This window comes from Taurulus bubalis (genome assembly GCF_910589615.1).
Source record: "Taurulus bubalis genome assembly, chromosome: 15".
NCBI lineage: Eukaryota > Metazoa > Chordata > Actinopteri > Perciformes > Cottidae > Taurulus > Taurulus bubalis.
Window position 1 is genome coordinate 24,820,686 of NC_136603.1, and position 19,720 is coordinate 24,840,405.

A 19,720-nucleotide genomic window follows, 5' to 3' on the forward strand; every position below is an offset into this window, starting at 1 on the left:
CATGCATGTATGTATCTGCTACATACGTATGTAGACACATGCATGTATGTATCTGCTACACACGTATGTAGACACATGCATGTATGTATCTGCTACACACGTATGTAGACACATGCATGTATGTATCTGCTACACACGTATGTAGACACATGCATGTATGTATCTGCTACACACGTATGTAGACACATGCATGTATGTATCTGCTACACACGTATGTAGACACATGCATCTACCAACCTGCACAACGTGGTGTGTGATCTTTCACGGGAAGTCACTGCTCATTTTTCCTGCGTTTTCCTACTAAAGCCCGCAACACGGGGTCACTGTGGCTCAGTGGTTAGCATGCCCGTCTTTCAATCAGAGTATCGGCGGTTCGAGCCCCAACACTTAACCCGGAATTTCTCCTGTTGCTGTGTCTATGGTGTATAGAACATACAAATGTAAGTCACTTTGGATAAAAGCGTCAGTGAAATGTGATGGAACAATGTTACATTTCTACAAAATAAACGAGAAGTTATTTGATAAAAGCATCAACTCCTGGCTGAAAGAAGGCTTTTAGTTTGTCTGTTGGAGCGTCCATGACTACACGCTGTGCTTCAGTACTGTACAAGACCTCTGGTCTTGGATGTCAAAGAGTCCTTGAGCAAAACACTGCAGCCCAAGTCCCTCCCCTGCTCATGATACTAGGGGTCAAATACAGAGGTCAAACGTTGTGTATCTACCAGTATTGAGGTATTCATCTAGCTGGTTTCTCCAGTGTTTCACTTCATTCCGGCCATTTTGAAATTATTCAAATATTCCACAGCAATAAAGTTATCTTCATATTTGAGTGTTTCCATCATACTAATTATCGTCAACATAATTACTGCCACAGCAGCAGCATTTTATGGTGACATCATAATGCTTGTGTTGACTTGGGAGAAATCAATAATATAGCAGCTTTTTGGCAGGCCTGTGTGTGTGTGTGTGTGTGTGTGTGTGTGTGTGTGTGTGTGTGTGTGTGTGTGTGTGTGTGTGTGTGTGTGTGTGTGTGTGTGTGTAGAGGTGACTGTGTTGTATCTTTAATAGCTTGGTAAGAAGGCCACACCACCAGGGTTCCTCTGGAGGATGAGACCCTCCGCTGGAACAGGAGGCATGATGGGAACTGTTCTCATTACAACACAACTCGTTCTCTCTCCTGCTCACACACAATAAACATTTCTTTTCAGATGTTTGTTTTTTGCTCAGTGGTTACTTGGGAGACTTCGGAAATGTTCCAAATCAAATACTTGGAGGTCGGTGCTGTATTCATGACCTCAGGGTTCTATGCTCTGATCTCAGGGTTCTATGACCTCATGGTTCTCTGACCTCAGGGTTCTATGACCTCAGGGATCTATGCTATGATCTCAGGGTTCTATGACCTCAGGGTTCTATGCTCGGATCTCAAGGTTCTATGCTCTAACCTCAGGGTTCTCTGACCTCAGGGTTCTATGACCTCGGGGTTCTATGATCTCAGGGTTCTATGATCTCAGGGTTCTCTGACCTCAGGGTTCTCTGACCTCAGGGTTCTATGACCTCGGGGTTCTATGCTCTGATCTCAGGGTTCTATGACCTCAGGGTTTTCTGACCTCAGGGTTCTCTTACCTCAGGATTGTATGACCTCAGGGTTCTATGCTCTGATCTCAGGGATCTATGACCTCAGGGTTCTCTGACCTCAGGGTTCTATGACCTCAGGGTTCTATGATCTCAGGGTTCTATGCTCTAACCTCAGGGTTCTATGACTTCAGGGTTCTCTGACCTCAGGGTTCTCTGACCTCAGGGTTCTCTGACCTCAGGGTTCTCTGACCTCAGGGTTATCTGACCTCAGGGTTCTATGCTCTGATCTCAGGGTTCTATGCTCTAACCTCAGGGTTCTATGACCTCAGGGTTCTATGCTCTGATCTCAGGGTTCTATGACCTCAGGGTTCTATGATCTCAGGGTTCTCTGACTTCAGGGTTCTATGACCTCAGGGTTCTATGACCTCAGGGTTATATGCTCTGATCTCAGGGTTCTTTGACCTCAGGGTTATATGCTCTGATCTCAGGGTCCTCTGACCTCAGGGTTCTCTGACCTCAGGGTTCTATGCTCTGACCTCAGGGTCACTAACCTCAGGGTTCTATGACCTCAGGGTTCTATGCTCTGATCTCAGGGTTCTATGACCTCAGGGTTTTCTGACCTCAGGGTTCTCTTACCTCAGGATTCTATGACCTCAGGGTTCTATGCTCTGATCTCAGGGTTCTCTTACCTCAGGATTGTATGATCTCAGGGTTCTATGACCTCAGGGTTCTATGACCTCAGGGTTCTATGCTCTGATCTCAGGGTTCTATGACCTCAGGGTTCTATGCTCTAACCTCAGGGTTCTCTGACCTCAGGGTTATCTGACCTCAGGGTTCTATGCTCTAACCTCAGGGTTCTATGACCTCAGAGTTCTATGCTCTGATCTCAGGGTTCTATGACCTCAGGGTTCTATGATCTCAGGGTTCTCTGACTTCAGGGTTCTATGACCTCAGGGTTCTATGACCTCAGGGTTATATGCTCTGATCTCAGGGTTCTATGACCTCAGGGTTCTATGCTCTGATCTCAGGGTTCTCTGACCTTAGGGTTCTCTGACCTCAGGGTTCTATGCTCTGACCTCAGGGTCTCTAACCTCAGGGTTCTATGACCTCAGGGTTCAATGCTCTGATCTCAGGGTTCTATGACCTCAGGGTTTTCTGACCTCAGGGTTCTCTTACCTCAGGATTGTATGACCTCAGGGTTCTATGCTCTGATCTCAGGGATCTATGACCTCAGGGTTCTCTGACCTCAGGGTTCTATGATCTCAGGGTTCTCTGACCTCAGGGTTCTCTGACATCAGGGTTCTATGACCTCAGGATTGTCTGACCTCAGGGTTCTATGACCTTAGGGTTTCATGCTCTGATCTCAGGGTTCTCTGTTCTCAGGGTTCTATAACTTTAAATGCCTCTAATTTAAGATGTTACTAAGACGAACTTAAAACCATCTTTCAACATAACTTGTCAACAAATGTGTTTGAACATTAATGGGAAACATAGAAAATGTCCAATTTCTTCTTCTAATTCAGTCCAACATGATGTATGTAAATATATCCCATAACCTTCACTCCTCCCGTATTGAATCCCTCTAGCAGTCACCCTCTCTCTCTCAGTCTCTCTCTCTCTCTCTCTCTCCCTCTCTCCCTCTCTCTCTGTTTCTCTCTCCCTCTCTCTCTCTCCCTCTCTCCCTCTCTCTCTGTTTCTCTCTCCCTCTCTCTCTCTCCCTCTCTCTCTCTCTCTCTCCCTCTCTCCCTCCCTCCATCCGGTAGAGCTCAGATTTGGTTTAGTTGCCAGTCACTGCTCACTGCAGTCGAATGAAGTGACTCTTGGACCCCATGCGGTAACCAGTGTAGGACTGACATGTGCCTGTGTGTAGTTAGATGTGTGCTGCTTATGATGTGTGCATGCACGTGTTGTGCATGTGTGAGTCTGCTCTTGGCAGTCCATAACGACCTTCCTGTCTGATCTCTGTTAAGAAGTGGGCCATGTTTCCAAGCAGGACTGTTAATACTGGAATCTAGAGTGGGCCTGAACATCTGTACACACTAATTCCCAGGTTTATGAACCCTGAATCCAACAGCAACAACAACAACCCAGAAACCTCCTTCTGACTTCCAGCATACCAAGTGAGTACTGCAACATCTACAATCTTATAAAGTCTTTACTTTATGTATTTTTAGCTGACCTTTTCTTTGGGCTCAGAACTTAGTTTTACAAATTTGTAAATTTGTAAATTGCTTTCCTGCTTTTGTGGTAAATACAAATCCACGCCTTCTCCTGAGCTCGCTCACAACGACGTCGCCTCTCGGTGTTTTAAACGTCTCTCGGTTGTCATGGAGATGGTTAGGGTGCCTTGCTTTTGCTTTGTTGGCGCCTCACTGGATGACAAGCGTCTGACAAAGCAACCCAACTCAAGGTAACTTCATCTTCATCTTCATCACAGCATGGAGTTCATCTCTGTTGACATAAAGCTCCATCACTTGTCTATAAACTCCAGATTCATTTATCAGCTTTTTCTGGAGCTTTCAACCATTTCGCCAGGCCTTCAAATCAGAAAGTCAACCTCAGGTTAGGATATTTTTTGTCAAACTGATTTCCAAATAAAAAGATGAACATGTATGGATCATTTGAGGGTGTGCCTGGTTTCACATTGACATCCTGCTGTTTGGTGCAGCGGCCTCTCCGATGAGCAGACATGGTGCAGAGCAGAGAGCGACGCATTAGAAACCATGCTGGGCCTTTAATGGTGGAAGGTTTCTAAACTGTTCCTTTAGGCCAATGTGCAGCAAAGAGGCATGTTGGATTAAAGCATCTTGAAGACGATGAAGATGAGGGTTTCTGCAGGATTCCCAAGGCATTTTTGAGAATTTCCACCCTGTGAAACCCCATAACAGCAGCAAGGCTCCCTTGGGCTACGGCTGGAGATGCAGCGACGGCACACAGGGATTCGCTCCTGTCCAAATATCACAGCAGAGGCGTTCACACAACACTCATTCATATTTAAACAGCTCATCGCCTCATGGCTCGCTCCCTTTCGCGGTGGAACGTTCGCATCTCAAGTCGTTTTTTTTCTTCTTTAAATTCAGCAAAAGCAGAGCTTGAAATTGTCAGCAGTGGATTAAGACTATACAGAGGGCAATATGGTGATTTTCTCATAACTCTATGAAATAATTATTAAATATCTTGCAGTGTGCAGAGCTTCCACATTACGGGACTGGCACACCCACAAAGCCTCTTCTTTGACCCCATACATCAAAAGGAAACGGATCATATCGCTGTGCTTCGCCCTTCTGAAGAAAACACATCCGCTCCATCTATATTTCATAGCCGAGAAACTCAGCAAAACAGGCCGTTAGCGGAAATTATTCTTTTTAGGGAGGCCTCGAGTGTCGTACAACTTTAAAAGCTTTGTATAATTAGGAGCCACTGAGTGATTCCCACCATGGCTGGCCTGATGAACACTAATTGCGAGCATTTCCAGGTCCTGTGCATGCCATGTGTGGAAGGGATGCGGTGGAAGAGATGGATCGGGTGAGAGATGCAGAGAGCAGTGAAGAGAGGCTGACAGATATTACCAAAATCACTTTGGCGTCACAGATAAGTATCTGGAGAATTGGAGAAGTAATAGAGGTTTTTACTGCAAAGCACCTCGTCTAAAATCCGGTACATGTGAGCCAGAGATTATTTTCAGAGAGGTCAGTGGACTCCTTCGCAAAATGTTTTGGTCACGCTTTACATGAAGTAGCTTTCTGAGCGCTGAGATACTGAGCGACTCCGTGGAGCTAAGTAAGTGCTGCGCTGATTGCATGGAAAGAGCTGACTCGTTCTGTCGGATTAGCAAGAGGAGGAAGATATTAGAGCTCGGAAGAAAAACAATGTTAAGCTTTAGAATGTGGTCAAGTATGAGGTTTAAAGCTGCAAACGCACTAATGCCAACTGAATAGAGTAGCCAGTGTATCTGTCCTGCCACTAAATGAGGATGGAGTGCCATGAAATACAGACTTGGACAAAGGTATGTGGAAAGATGTAGCATCTCAACATCTCATGGTTTTCTTCCATTCAGAGACAAGAGCATTACGATGGTGATCCACACAACACACACAACACACAACACACCTCTGGTACTGTACAACAAAGGTTCTGCTTCCACAAATCACTGCGGCTGCTTGTTGAGTCGGGTGGAAACATCATATGTCCAAAACCTTTCATATTTTACAAAAATCATGCTTGAATAGTGTTATGATGTTTTTAACAAGCAGATGTTGAGGTACATGTTTTGATTGTAATGCTGACTCAGCTGTTTGTGGCTTTAATATCTGCATCATTTGGAAGTAGGACCATACAAGTAGCCCCAGTCCAAAGTAGTCACATACTTCTGTATCATCATAATTTACCGTCATAGATGTTCCGATCTCAAAGATCTCTCAGGGCTCATCAAGGAATCTTTGAATTGATCGGGATCGGCTGTATTGACCAAATCCTCTGTTTTACATCAGCTGTCACACAGGTGTTTCTATTCATGAAGCTTCCACAAAGCAATGCAGCGATGGCAGCTCTGGACAACTGCTTCTGTTCGCTGAGCTCCATGTGTGAGTGCAGGACCACACGCCGTAAATAACAGCAACACAAGAGTCTATTTATGTTGTTTACTACATTTATGTGCATGCATTTCCATTTCAGTCTCTGGTGTTTCACCACAGATAGCACAGACAGCAACACTCACCAACAAGTCATTTATTAATGTAATCAAATGATGTACGGACGAGAACATTAACGGAATCAATCCATTCAGGTAACTCAGGAAAAGTCTGTGAAGCAACTAATGCTGTAGAAGACGTTTAAAGAGACAGTGAAACGATAGAGAAATCCCTTCCAGACAGCAGCAAAACCAAAAATATATATTTTGTTATACTTTATTTTGTAAACAATGTAAAATAAAATAAAAGCATCAAAGAAGGTGGGATTGATTTGAATAAGTGTGATGTTCCTAAAGTGTGCGTTTACACTCGATATTAAACGACATCCCTAAATCATACACACGACCTCAATCCCAGTCTCAATTCCAATAACAAGAAGAAAATCTTATTTCTAACTAATTCAATCATCTCATTTGAATCATTATTCCAATGCTGAGTCATGCCACATCATGCAGAACAATGGGATACGATCGCAGCAACAGACTAATTAGGCCTCCTCTGGCGGATTAAAGATGCTTTAAGCGCCGCCTTCCCCCAGATCAATTACTATGGAATCTCCCCAAACATCAAAGCCAGTGGAGCTGATGGAGCCGGCCTTAGCTGCTCCGCCCGCTAACTCCCATTCATCCGAAATGCTGTATGAATATGGATCATTGAGAGACGAGTGAGGCAGTGCGGGAAGAGCTCTACAGCGTAATGACTTTGCAGCAGCTTGGACGGACGGAGCTGCCAAGCAGAGCGCAGTGGGCTGGATGAGCTGGTCATGCATGTAATGTCCGTCAGTCAGAGGGAGCGCCATGAAACATGTATGATCCCTCACAGCGCTCAAGGAAGGAAAACACACACACAGGGACATGGAGGCAGAAGGTGTGTGTAGTGATACCTACCTACCTATATCATACAGATATATATATATATATATATATATATATATATATATATATATATATATATATATATATATATATGTATATATATATATATATATATATATTTATATATATATATATATATATATATATATATATATATATATATATATATATATATATATATATATGTGTGTGTGTGTGTGTGTGTGTGTGTGTAGGTGTGTGTGTGTAAAAGCTTCATAAAGATGTATTTGTACATATGTATAGAGGCTTCATACCTGCTCTGTATTGACAGCAGTAACCACAACCTGAAACATTTATTTATGCTTCAAATCTTCTCCCTCACACACACACACACACACACACACACACACACACACACACACACACACACACACACACACACACACACACACACACACACACACACACACACACACACACACACACACAGTGAATGTGTGACTGAATGACACAGGTTAAAATAGAGGAGAAACGACAGAGCGTATGTTTTTTATACATCACAATTCATAAATGATCTGGAGAGTAGACAGCAGTGTTTGAGGTTACACACTTTAATTGGGCGCTTGTGGCTCAGGAGGTGGAGCGAGACTCTGAAACACAAGCTGCAGCTCACTGCTCTTAGACATGCTTAGGATGGATTAAGTGCAGTGGTTTGTAATACAGTGTAAGTTGTGTTGTTATGTAAATAGGTGCCAGAATGCATGGAAAAGCATCACAATAGAGCTTCTTTATCAAAGAAACATTCTGCAACCGTGTCCAGAAAATAGCTGTGTTTCCTACACTGGATTTCCTAAACGCTTCACTTGTGTTGTGCTTTAGTGGAATGGTATATTTTATAGAATATTTTAATGTTAAAGTAGCACAAACTACTTGACGCAGACAGTCTAGTGCTGTTGGCCCTGCAGTTCTGCTCTGCCTCCAGGCGGTTGCAGTTGACTTGCATCAACAAAGATTTAAGTGGCATTTACATAATTGATTGCGTTTGAATAACTTATCAAACAAAAATGCTAAACATTTGCTGGTTCCATCTTTTTAAATGTGCTGGATTTCTCCGTCTCTTTCATATCATGTAAATTGATTCTCTTTGAGTTTCAGACACTTGATTGGACCGACCGAGCAATTTGTCAAAGTTGTCATCTTGGGCTCTGGGCACGGATCCATTGATCTTGTCCCAAAACAAACATGGACGGCAGCCAATTTGTGCAGAAAAAGCCAAAAAAGGAGAATCATTTTGGGCGACATCCTCCATTTAATGTACCAGTGCACTTTTGCCATTCTTCCCTTCTTCCCTTCTTTTTACCAGTTTGTCTTCAACAGGCGAGACACAAAGGCTGCCACTGGTCAATGTCAATCACAGATATCCAACATGTTGAAATCATCTTCAGTCTTCAGAATCGGCTCAACAGGAAGTGAAGGAGAATGATAATGCATGGTCACTGGTCCCGGTAGAATCAAGGCCCGTCTCCTGCCAATCAGTCTGAAGGAAGGCCCCCGTAGAGATGTAATGAGAGTACAGCAGGGTGTCAAACATACGGCCCGCGGGCCGGACTGGACCCCATGGCCGGCCGGATGTGGGATAATTGTTAAAATTGCAGAAAAAAAAAGATTGAAAGACAGACATGCTAACCTTTGACCCACAGTCACAATTGATTGGAGCACTGACATTACTACACATGTTGATCAACTAGGAGGGAATCTGCAGGAGAGCAGGCAGGTAAACAGTGGGCTGATGTCTGAGGTTTGGTCTTTATGTTTCTAGTTTATTAAAGAAAGACCTTAAAATAGGGTTTATCATCCAAAAACCTTCACCAATGATTTAAACAGAGAAATATTGTGGTTATGTATGCGTTGTTATGCTATGACTTTACTGGTCCGGCCCACTTGAGATCAACATGGGCAGAATGTGGCCCCTTCACTAAAATGAGTTGACACCCCTGGAAAAGAGTGCCTTAAAATCAGCATAGAAAAAAATGGTCACAGCTAATAAATACTTTATATGAAACTATTATAAAATGTTCATACAACAATTATTATGTGGAAATGTTCACATTAAAAGCATAGTGTACTTTTGCATTTGGATGCTACAGCAACTTTGTTTAATTTGTTCTACTCTCATGCCAATAAAGCCTCACTGAGCTGATTGACATTGAGAGAGAGCTGAACAGGGGTGATGCAATTCAAGCTGCAGAGACAGACAGTGACAGGGATAGAGACAATCGTGAGGTCAAAGGTCACAGTAGAATGCATGGATGCTACAGCGATGAGGTAATGTCTCTCTGAATGCGTCTGTCAATGTGAACCCACCCGCTGTGTGGCTGTCCCCTCAGGGGGAATGCCAGCAATGTCACATGATTGTGGGAACCATAGAGTTTAGGATTCAGGTTCACGATCACACACAAACACACATGGATGCATGTGTGTGATGCATGTGTGTATCTATGTATAACTAACCACATGAATACAGGCAGGACCGTGTCTTTCATTGTTAGACGACTTACATGTTGCATTTCGTTGAGACAACAAGACGTCAGGCGAGTCCTCATTTTAGTGATTATTCCAACAAGGGTAGATGTATGGACAGGGTAACAGACAGCTGGCTTTCCACTGGGTCTGAATAAGACTTATATTTTCTTGTTTTAGCCTTTACTTCAACAAATGTCTCCAGCTGGGATCGAAGTGCTTGTATGTCTGCAGGTTCTCCTCACAAATACGTGGACATAAATGAAGAGTCAGGAGAGTCACAGGAAGAAAAGCAGAACGTTTGACTCAATAGTGTGAGTTACCTTTTAAAATCAAACTTTTGTTTTGTTCTCCTCTCTCTTGCATCCCCAAACTAAAAAGATATCTCTGCAACCACAAGAGCTAGTTGAATACTTGTGGTGGTATAATAAAGGGAACACCTGTGAGATGTGTACACATGTGTAAATATCAGTATATATGTTACTGGTTAAGAGTAAATGAAGATGGCATACAGCAAAAATAAAAAACTCTACCAAATCATAGCACAATATGTGAACATTTTCTCTGCATAGGTTGACTTTGATGAAGTGAAGCAGAACCAAATTAGAGAGTTTTTATTAAAGGCAGTTATGACGAGGTTGCCAAAATGTCCTTTTTGGAACAATGTGTTCCATTTCTATTTCATCATGTACCAAACTATGTGTTTCACTTCTGTATCACTAGAGGTGTTCACTCCATCAAATACAGCAGCAACACCCGATGCCAAAGCAAAGCTGTGTGTTGAACCCGTCTGTGTCCTCGGGAACAACAGACTGGGGGATCTCAGTGACTGAGCCCTCGTTTGAATCCTCAGAGCCTAGAACTGAGCAACACTCCAACATGAGTTAGCCAATCAGAGTCAAATGCTCAATTTGCTGACATTCTAAGTCACCCACGTGGAAACACCTGACACTAAACGAGGCAGGAAGGGTTTTCTGTGCAACACAGGAAAAACGTCAAGAGGTTGCAGTCCGGATGTATTTAAATAAATGTGTATTTCTTTGCTTGTGATATTTTTCGACAATCGCTGGCAAAATACATGTTTGATGCTTGGCTTCGTTGGCTCCTGTCTCAGAGATGCTTTGGTGTCGAGGGATTGGATGGATGAGTGAGCTCACTCGGGCAGAGATATGAATATTATATGGTGGTAATTATTTTAGTTGGTGTACAAGTTCAATTAAATTAAATGAATTCATTACATTTGTTTGTGCCCAAAATCACAAATGACAACTTTGCCTCAGTGGGCCTGAGTTGTGTTTGGAGCAGTACAAACAGCGTATTACCGGCATATTCCTGTAGCCCAGGTTCTGTTGTTTAATTCAATGTGCAACATCATTACATATGTTGGTGATTAGTCTATTGTTTCACAAAGTCGGTTCCACAACTTCTCACTCCCCTCCAATTACACTGTTCATCCCAAGGGTCTTCCCCACCGGAGTCAGCTGCTCTCTGTTGCTCCCACGGCGGTTGGCCCGGCGCTCCGTTGCCGAGGTCTGTGCTGTTTGGACTCGTTTGTGCCGACCACTCTCGCGGCAGCAGGCTGGTCAGCATGGTGTGGGTCGTTCTCTCGTTTTGGGATTTACTCCAATAAATAACTATCAAAATGTACCTTACCGCCACAATGAGTGTGTCAGTAAACACAGATGACTAATATAAGATATAGGCTACACATGGAGATTATAAAATAGCAGTGTTATTCTGAGTTTGAGAAATATATTTGAACTGCTCATAACTGATGACTGTACATTTAGATTGTATGTACCCGGTACTATGAAGTGCTGTTTCCGATTCCTCTGGCGCAGGTGACTATCCTACGCATTGCACCTTTAAGAGGAACTTGTCTGTGGTTCAGTTCTGTCACTGACAGCTGATCAAAGTACGATTTCAAAGAAAAATTACACAAAACTGCATTGTACACTTCTGTCTCTCTCACACACACACACACACACACACACACACACACACACACACACACACCCTCACACTGACCTGAGGCATGTTTCATTTACACTCCCAAATAGCATACCAGGGATGCTACAGTGGCATGTCCCCAGAGAGACAGGCAGCATTACACAAACACAGCTTTTGTTTCCCTTCAGCTGATCTTCAGAGTGTCTGCACTATTTCACCTGGAGTGTTTTAAACGCAGCGTTTGATGAAATATGTCATGCAAAGATCCTGTACTGCACCATTACACTTAGTTTCAGTTTGACATGTCATCAGGCCGCATGTCGCCACATCAAAGCTGGAAGAGGTGTCCATGCAACTTTGGAAAATAACTTCCCTTTCATGGTCAGGCAGCAGTTTTGATTCCTGCAAGTCAGTTCCCAGAACATGTGTTTTTTCATCAATGCTCTCAGCAGAGTTGACGTCAATTCGATTTTCTCGGCTTTTGTAGAAGAAAACGGTAGTTGGCAATAAAGGCCTTGTGTTGCAAATATCTGCAGCTGGCAGACTCCTTAGAGAAGCTCTCCTTTTCTGTAGGGTCTGACCCGCTCCGTCCTGGTTCTGCGTGGCCTCCCTTCCCTCCAGCTGGTCCAGTGATACAGCCTGGGCCTGATGCAGTGGGCTGTGGGTGTTGGCTTCCAGGAAGCGCTCGGTGAGTTCCAGGTCCTACAGCCGCAGACGGACCCTGCTGCTTTGCTGCAGCTTCTCTCCTCCATCTGCAGTGGGACTTCCCACAGAAGTCAATGCCCAGGTCGTTCTGGACTAGACTGTCTTTTAGTTGTGGGCTCCATCAGCTCGTCAGCGCACTATCTTGCTCTCTAGCTGCTAAAAGCCCACAGCTAGTCTCTACCTGTGTCTGTCGCCTCATTGGTGCTGGACGGGTCGTGTACTGTGGGCTTACTGGAGCTTTCTCAGAGAAAACAGCTGGCTGTTGACTAATAGAGCTGAGAGCAGCTCAGAGCTGGTGAGGGTTCTCGTCCCTTTGACATTAAACATAATCATTTCATTCAATGTTGTTGTAAACAATATTGATCGTAGCAGCTTGAAATAAAAGTACAGAATTCCATCAGCTGACATTGGGTGGAGGCAGGTTGACCCTGGACGGGTCTCCGGGACAGAGTACAGAATTATTATCAGCTAAATATATGAAATATAAAACAGATGCTTTAACGTGAAAGCAGCATGTTAAGGTCCAGCTTATATCAACTGCTTTACACTGTTGAGGTGTTTAACGATGAATTGTTTGCTTATTGGATTTAAATGTCGAATCAAATATGAACTGCTGTTATAAAGTAGTGAAATAGAAGCATACAGTAGCATGACGTATGAAGTACAGTACTGGGTAACTACACTAGGTAACTGTCCACCACTGCATGTTGCAATGCAGCATCACAACATTGGCACGTTGATGTAATGGAACTACTTTTCTCTTCTCCATTCATATATGTTTTGACATATCTTTAAGTCATGTATGGTCAGGTTCACGTTCCAAAATGTGAAGTTCAGATGTTCACAGTGTCTTATGAAGTGTGCGAAAACCCTGTGTATGTTGTGCATACTGTTCATAGTGTTTATGGTGTATTAGCTAGTATTTATGCCACAGAAACATAATGAAACACTTTGCCCACCAACAGTTTGCCCCAGGGGACAATAAAGGTTTTGAGCTTTAAACTGTTGAAACCTTGTGGAACTACTAGTTTGAGGTTCTTGTTAGCAAACATCTGCTCTTGGGGGGAAGCATAATAAATACAAAGCATGTATCTCCTTAGTGAGAGATTCAATTGAAACCTGATGGATATCACCATTCTGCCTAATCTGACAAGTCCGTCTGCCGTAACAAAACCCTCAACCCTGCCGGTTTAAGACTGTGTTTGAGAAAGTGTGTGTATATTTGAGAGGGAGTGTGTTGAGGCAAGAGGAAAAGCAGAGCGAGTTTTGGGTTACAGAAAAGCCTGATCCTCTGGTAACAGGAGCTGAGTCTTCCTCGCTGGGATGACAGGTTCCCACACCCTCCAGTCAGTTCACTCTGGTTCTCACACACTCTCCCAGTCCTGACTGGCACTCAGGTAGCAATGTGCAGCCTGGGGCCAAGTCCACTCACACAGAGGCCTGCTGGTGTGTGTAGAGGTCCCAATGTGCGTGTCCTCTCACAGATAATTCAGTATGAAAATAACGAGCTGCATCGTCAGGTCAGCTGATGTAAACGTTCACACACCGTCACCTTGATGCGTGTCTGTTCCATGAGCCCTGACCTAGTTTACATCACTCTTAAGTTACTGCACTGAAGAATAGAGAGAGGACTTGCTTACTGGTTACGGTGGTGCGTTGGTGTAATGCCATGCACACATGCACATGATACTCATCGTTCTTTAAGGCCACCAAGCACCTGGACAGAAACCTGTTTCCTCACCAAGGGAAGGGACATCGGTGCACAGAGGAAGCAGACAGAATAAAACACACACACACATATCCAGTAACAGAGCTGACTAATCGTGTGCACACACACACACACACACACACACACACACACACACACATGACATGCAGACGCCCAGCTACAATAGAGATGTGTTCCCTTTGTTTTGAGTATTGCTCAATTCACTTTTGAGAGATGAGCGATTAAATCAAGAGAAAGAGGTAGAGAGACACCGACAGAGGGGAGGATATTGAGAGAGCGAGTTTATAACACAAGTGCTTAAAGATGATGTCATTGATCGAGCCAGCTGTGCTGCCATGATTTGCCGTTCGAGCCTTTAATTCTGTGAGCTGAGAGAGTGTGAACAATCTGTGCAACCTTCCCGGAGTGTGTGTGAGTGTGAGAAGGAAGAAGAAGAAGACATGACAGAACTGTCTGCTGAAAGGCTCAAACACTGGAGAGAGCCACAGGCAATCATGAACTAGCATCACCAATATACTGGACCCACGCTTCCTTCATCTGTACCGTTCTATTCCACTAATGGAACATTTTCCTGGAAGACATTTTGACACGTCACAGTAGGGAAAATATATAAATAGATAACATAAATAGTAGAATGAATGATGGCTGCATTCCTTTCAGCTTCTTCAGTTTCAGGTCCTGGTATTGTTCATGCTGACTCGCCGTCACACTGTCATGGTTGTGGGACTCCTGAATAGAACAGAGATATCGTTTGGCCACCTGTGCTTTTGTGCTTCTACGACGAGTTAAAACGTCTGCTGGGACCCTTCATTGAGCTCATGTAGCAGCGGACATGTACAGCATGTGTGATGAACACTGGATCCTTAACAAGCAGACACACGTGTGAGTATTTCAGCAAAGTATTGATGAGAAACATGCAACATCAGACTGTTATATGGGCAGAACAGTCTATGACTGCAAGAGGAATGTTCTGGGGTTTACTGTCCATATTCTAAAACACATTGCCCTCCACTACAGCAGCTTCTATATTACATTTAAACCTCTGTGATTTTAATGGAGGTTAACGTTTACAAGGTCCTCATGAATCTTAATGTGTGTTTTTAGTTGTGGCGGTGAGATTGGTTCTCATAATGGGTCAGGTGGGTATTAAAGGTGCAGGATATGAGACTGGGAACATGTTGACTGCTGCGCTTGTAGCTAACTGAGCTAACTGTGCTAACAGTGCTCTCAGTGCAAACTACATGGCAAGTGTGCTGACAGAGCTAACAGTGTTAACCAGAGGGAGAGACATTACTCCACCATGTCCTTACTAAGTACATGTTGCTTGGCTGTAAATGTAATCAGGGTGAATCACATCTAGATACAATCTGGATACAAGATGCTGTAAAGTTCCAAGCATGTACACGTAGGTAGCGTTGTTTTGAAGAGAGCTTGAATGAGACTTTCTAACTGAACCTGGAAGACCTGGTTTCACCTAAGCTCTGTGTTTCCTGTTACCATGATGTCATTCAGATGTTTAGAAATGAATACAATACAAGGGATAGATTGTTGCTGTATTGGTCTTTTCAAACTGTATGTTTCACTTTGACAAAGGATGTAAGGATGTAGCTTCTGAGGCATTGTTACCTTTTTAACTGTTTGTTTCACGTTATTTTTTGCACGTTTTTGTATGTATTTTGTCCTTTCTGTGGACCCCAGGAAGATTAGCGGCCGCTAAGGCATCAGCTAATGGGGATCCAGTAAATAAACTAAACTAAACCTTGTTGCTAATTCATGTTAGTGAAAGATTCATTGATCCCAACTTGTAGGAGATGTTCAACAGGACCTGCTTGATGGAGATAACCATTAAAAACATGGCAAGAGGCTCATAAAGGAGATCGCTTCTGCTGCCAATTACAGTGACAATGTTTTCACAAGAAAATGATTACTATTACTTCCAGCCAAGAATAAATGACTCAACCATCTGGACAATCTAATTCATCTTTCTTAATGAAACTGCCATCCAAAACATTCTGTGTTATAGAACAAGGAATTGAATCTGTGGGGCAATGTGAGGGCATCCTACAGGAAGCCCTCGCTGCCAGTCTGCCATGACCTGTTGGAAACAGATAGCCATTCTTTCCTGGATTCTGAGCGCCTCGGAAAGCTTGACATTTATTTTCCCTTCCTCTTTTTCTTACTCCAAGGGAATAGTCCACAAACAAATGTTCATTCATATTCAAATGCTCGTATGCAAAAGGCTGACATTTACCTTCCCAACACCAAGATGTGATTCAGCACCAGGTTTTCCCTAAACAGGAGGCAGCCAGAATACACTTAGCGAAAGGTCTCAGCACTGTCAGCTGTCTTCTCATTAGCAGGAGTATGTGGAAGCCTCCTCTCTGGTGATGACAGACGCTGGAACGCGGTGACAGTGAATCAGATGACCGCTGTCTGCTGGACGGCTCACCGTGGGGTCAGTCAACCTCCTTGCTTTGAGCGTGTCATGTAGTCTGACCTCGCTGGAAACACGTGAATATGCTACGCTCATACCAACGCTGTCTGAAAGAGATAAAAACTACTTGGGCCTGAGGGGAGCTGTTAGAACTTTCTACCAGGACTCGGGTTTGGAGACAGATGTTCGTGTCCCGAAGTGTTGAGTTATTGTGTTAGTGACGTGGTGTTTCCCCTACTCGTGCTATATTGTTTACGTTTTAGTTCACGTACTTATTTTAAGCCCGACCATGATGCTTTTCCTCAACCTAACTACGTGTTTTCTACTGCGGCTGCTTCGCCGTAACAGCGTGGTGTGAAAGGACTTGACATCTGGTTGGTGACCTCACACATGATTGGGTCATTGGAGAAGCTGGCGTTGTTGTAGTCGTCAGTTCAAGGCACATTTTAAGGTCTGTGTAAGTAAAGATACTCAAATATATAGTAACTTAACATAAACATTGTGTGAGTTGTACCACTTTGGCTGTTTGTCTGCTTGTCAGAATCTACTTTAGAGATGTTCAGATTCCATAATCCCTCATGCACGGGTAATCTCACACTGTCACACACAGACACACACACCAGCCCACATTGACTCACCTGGGCTTCAGCTCACTGGCTTAAAGCAGGACAAGCCGTTGATAGAGCAGGGAGATGATGCACAGCCATAATGATACCGTGCTAATACTCTGAATCCTTCATCAAGGCCTCGGCCGGACTATTCCACAGAGACGGTGGTTAACATGCAGGCTTCGTCCTGCAGAGCCTGATCCCATCTCCTCTCTTTACGCCACTTCACCCCTGACGATCCGTGATGCGCCCGGGAAACACAAACAAAAGACACTAAGATGGTGAAATGATCATATCAGGCAGGCAGACAGTAAGCAGGGAGGAGAGGCGCACGCCACTGCTGGTGGAGGATGTGTGTGTGAGAGCAACATGTCTGTGGTATCCACGGATTTTTATGCTGTAATGCTTGGAAATATGTTGGTTTAAGACAATGCTAATGGTATCCACTCCTTCCAGTTTGGTTATCTCCACTCAATGTGCATTATATTCCATTATATTTTGAATTTGTGAATTTTCCTTCACAAAAGTAAAGACCTTTACACTGTAAATATGTGTGTAGAAATTCACAAAAATGCAGGAAATGGAAGTGTTTGATGCAGCTTTGACAGTTTTGTCAAATATATCAATATGTTGTTGACAGGTGTGCAGTCCCTACTGCCAACCAGGTCAGGCCCGTCATGCTGCTTGGACCTGAGCAGAGAGGCTTGACTCGCTGTAGCGTCCCGTCTGGCTTTAGTCCACAGAAGGAAGAAGAGCTGCCCAAAGACCTGTCAATAATACATCCATGTGTGTTTTAATAGTTTGTTTATTGGATTAAATCCCAATGGGCAAACACAAAGAAGAGCTATAACACCAGCGTCTCTTCCCTTTTGGAGCAGGTAAATTATAGGGCATTATAAATTGCACCTTTAAAAACAAACATAAAGTTACTAAATACTATAAACACATAATACACTGTAGGTCAATGCAGATGTGTCATGGCTGTGCTCGCATATATCTGACACAGGACGAAGAATAACACAAAAACAGCAGAACAAACTGACTTAAGAGTGCAAGAAGCTTCCTTTGAGTGTGAGTCCGATACCGTGAGCGAGCACAACATTCACGACGCCACAGTTTCATGTTGTGATGTCGAAGATATTCCTGGTGACAGATCGGAGGAACCAAATCACCAATGAGTCGCACGTCTCCCGTCCTCTTCCTGTCGGCTCTTCTCCGGCCTTACTTCTCTCTCCTCTCATCTTTTCTCACTTGGCTGGAGGGACTGACGTCCTGTCTGGACTTGTAGAGCTGGAGCTGCCTCACGACACACACACACACACATTGCTAACAGAAACACACATCAAAGCACCGAGATGAGCACAGACACCGCTTGACTGGAAGTGGGAGACAGAAGGTGGGAGGCAAAGCCATTTCTCTCCACTTGTTTTTATGGAGGTGATGGATAGCGATAGGGCGGCCTCACTTCATCTCTTTCTACCTCACGTATTGTGTGTGTGTGTGTGTGTGTGTGTGTGTGTGTGTGTGTGTGTGTGAGAAAGCGAGAACATGTACTGTAGGTGTCAAACAGTCTGCCTGTAATGCCGTGTTCACACCGGACGCGACGCGAATTTGCGGCGCGACCAGTTTACATGTAAAGTCAATCCACAGACGCGCTGCGGCGCGAACTTGCGTCGAGATAGACGCGTTGAGGCGGCGCGACAGAACGTTTGACCTGGGGCGAACAAAGCGAAGGACGCGGCGCGAATTCGCGTGAGTTGAATTCTCCCAACTCTGGCGGAGAAATCGCGTGACGCAAAGTTGCGGCAGCCAATCAGCGTTGAGAATCAGCGTTGAGAAGCTCCGCCCGTCACCACCGCCGTCTCCCCGTTCCTGAATGAAACTGCTGCTGCTCCGCCTGAACCAGCGCTGACAGCGGCTTCATTGAGACGCTGTTGTGGGACTACGGGTAATATTATGAACCCAGACACCATGGAGCTTGATGTTCCGACATATGTGGAGTTTACACAAAAAGTATGAAGCAGAACTGGTGGTTATTTCCATGGTGGATGGCATAGTCGGTATCGTTTTACGGAGATACGCGAGACGCTGTTCCTGGAGGAGTCGGTGAAATTCACCGAGCTGTGTGCGGCTACGGATGATGTTATGAACCCGAACACGAGGGCGTTTCATGTTCCCACATGTTTGGGACTTCCACTACAAGTATAAAGCAGAACTAGTGGTTATTCATTCCATGGTCGATAGCGGAAATGAAAGCTTCGTCGCTTGTCTCTCACAGAGGCAAGCGACAGAGCTAAGCCACGCCCCTTTGGTCGCGCCGCAAATTTGCGTTTGGTGTGAACGCCCTCTTTCTACTCGCGCGAGTAAATTTCCGCGGTGGACGCGGCGCCGCAAATTCGCGTCGCGTCCGGTGTGAACACGGCATAAGAGAGGGTGTGGGCATTTCATGTGTCATCCACTAAACAAAGCTCAGAAATCACATGCTGATCACGTGTGCTGATCACGTGTGCTGATCACATGATGAGATTAAGACTATTGCTGGTAAAAGGTACCAGTGACGAAACCAGCAGACCACAACATGTAAACACTAAAGCACCAGTTTGCTCATAAGAATCATACAATAAAGCAAACAGCAGTATGATAGGGCGAAACACAATAATATTGCAATATTT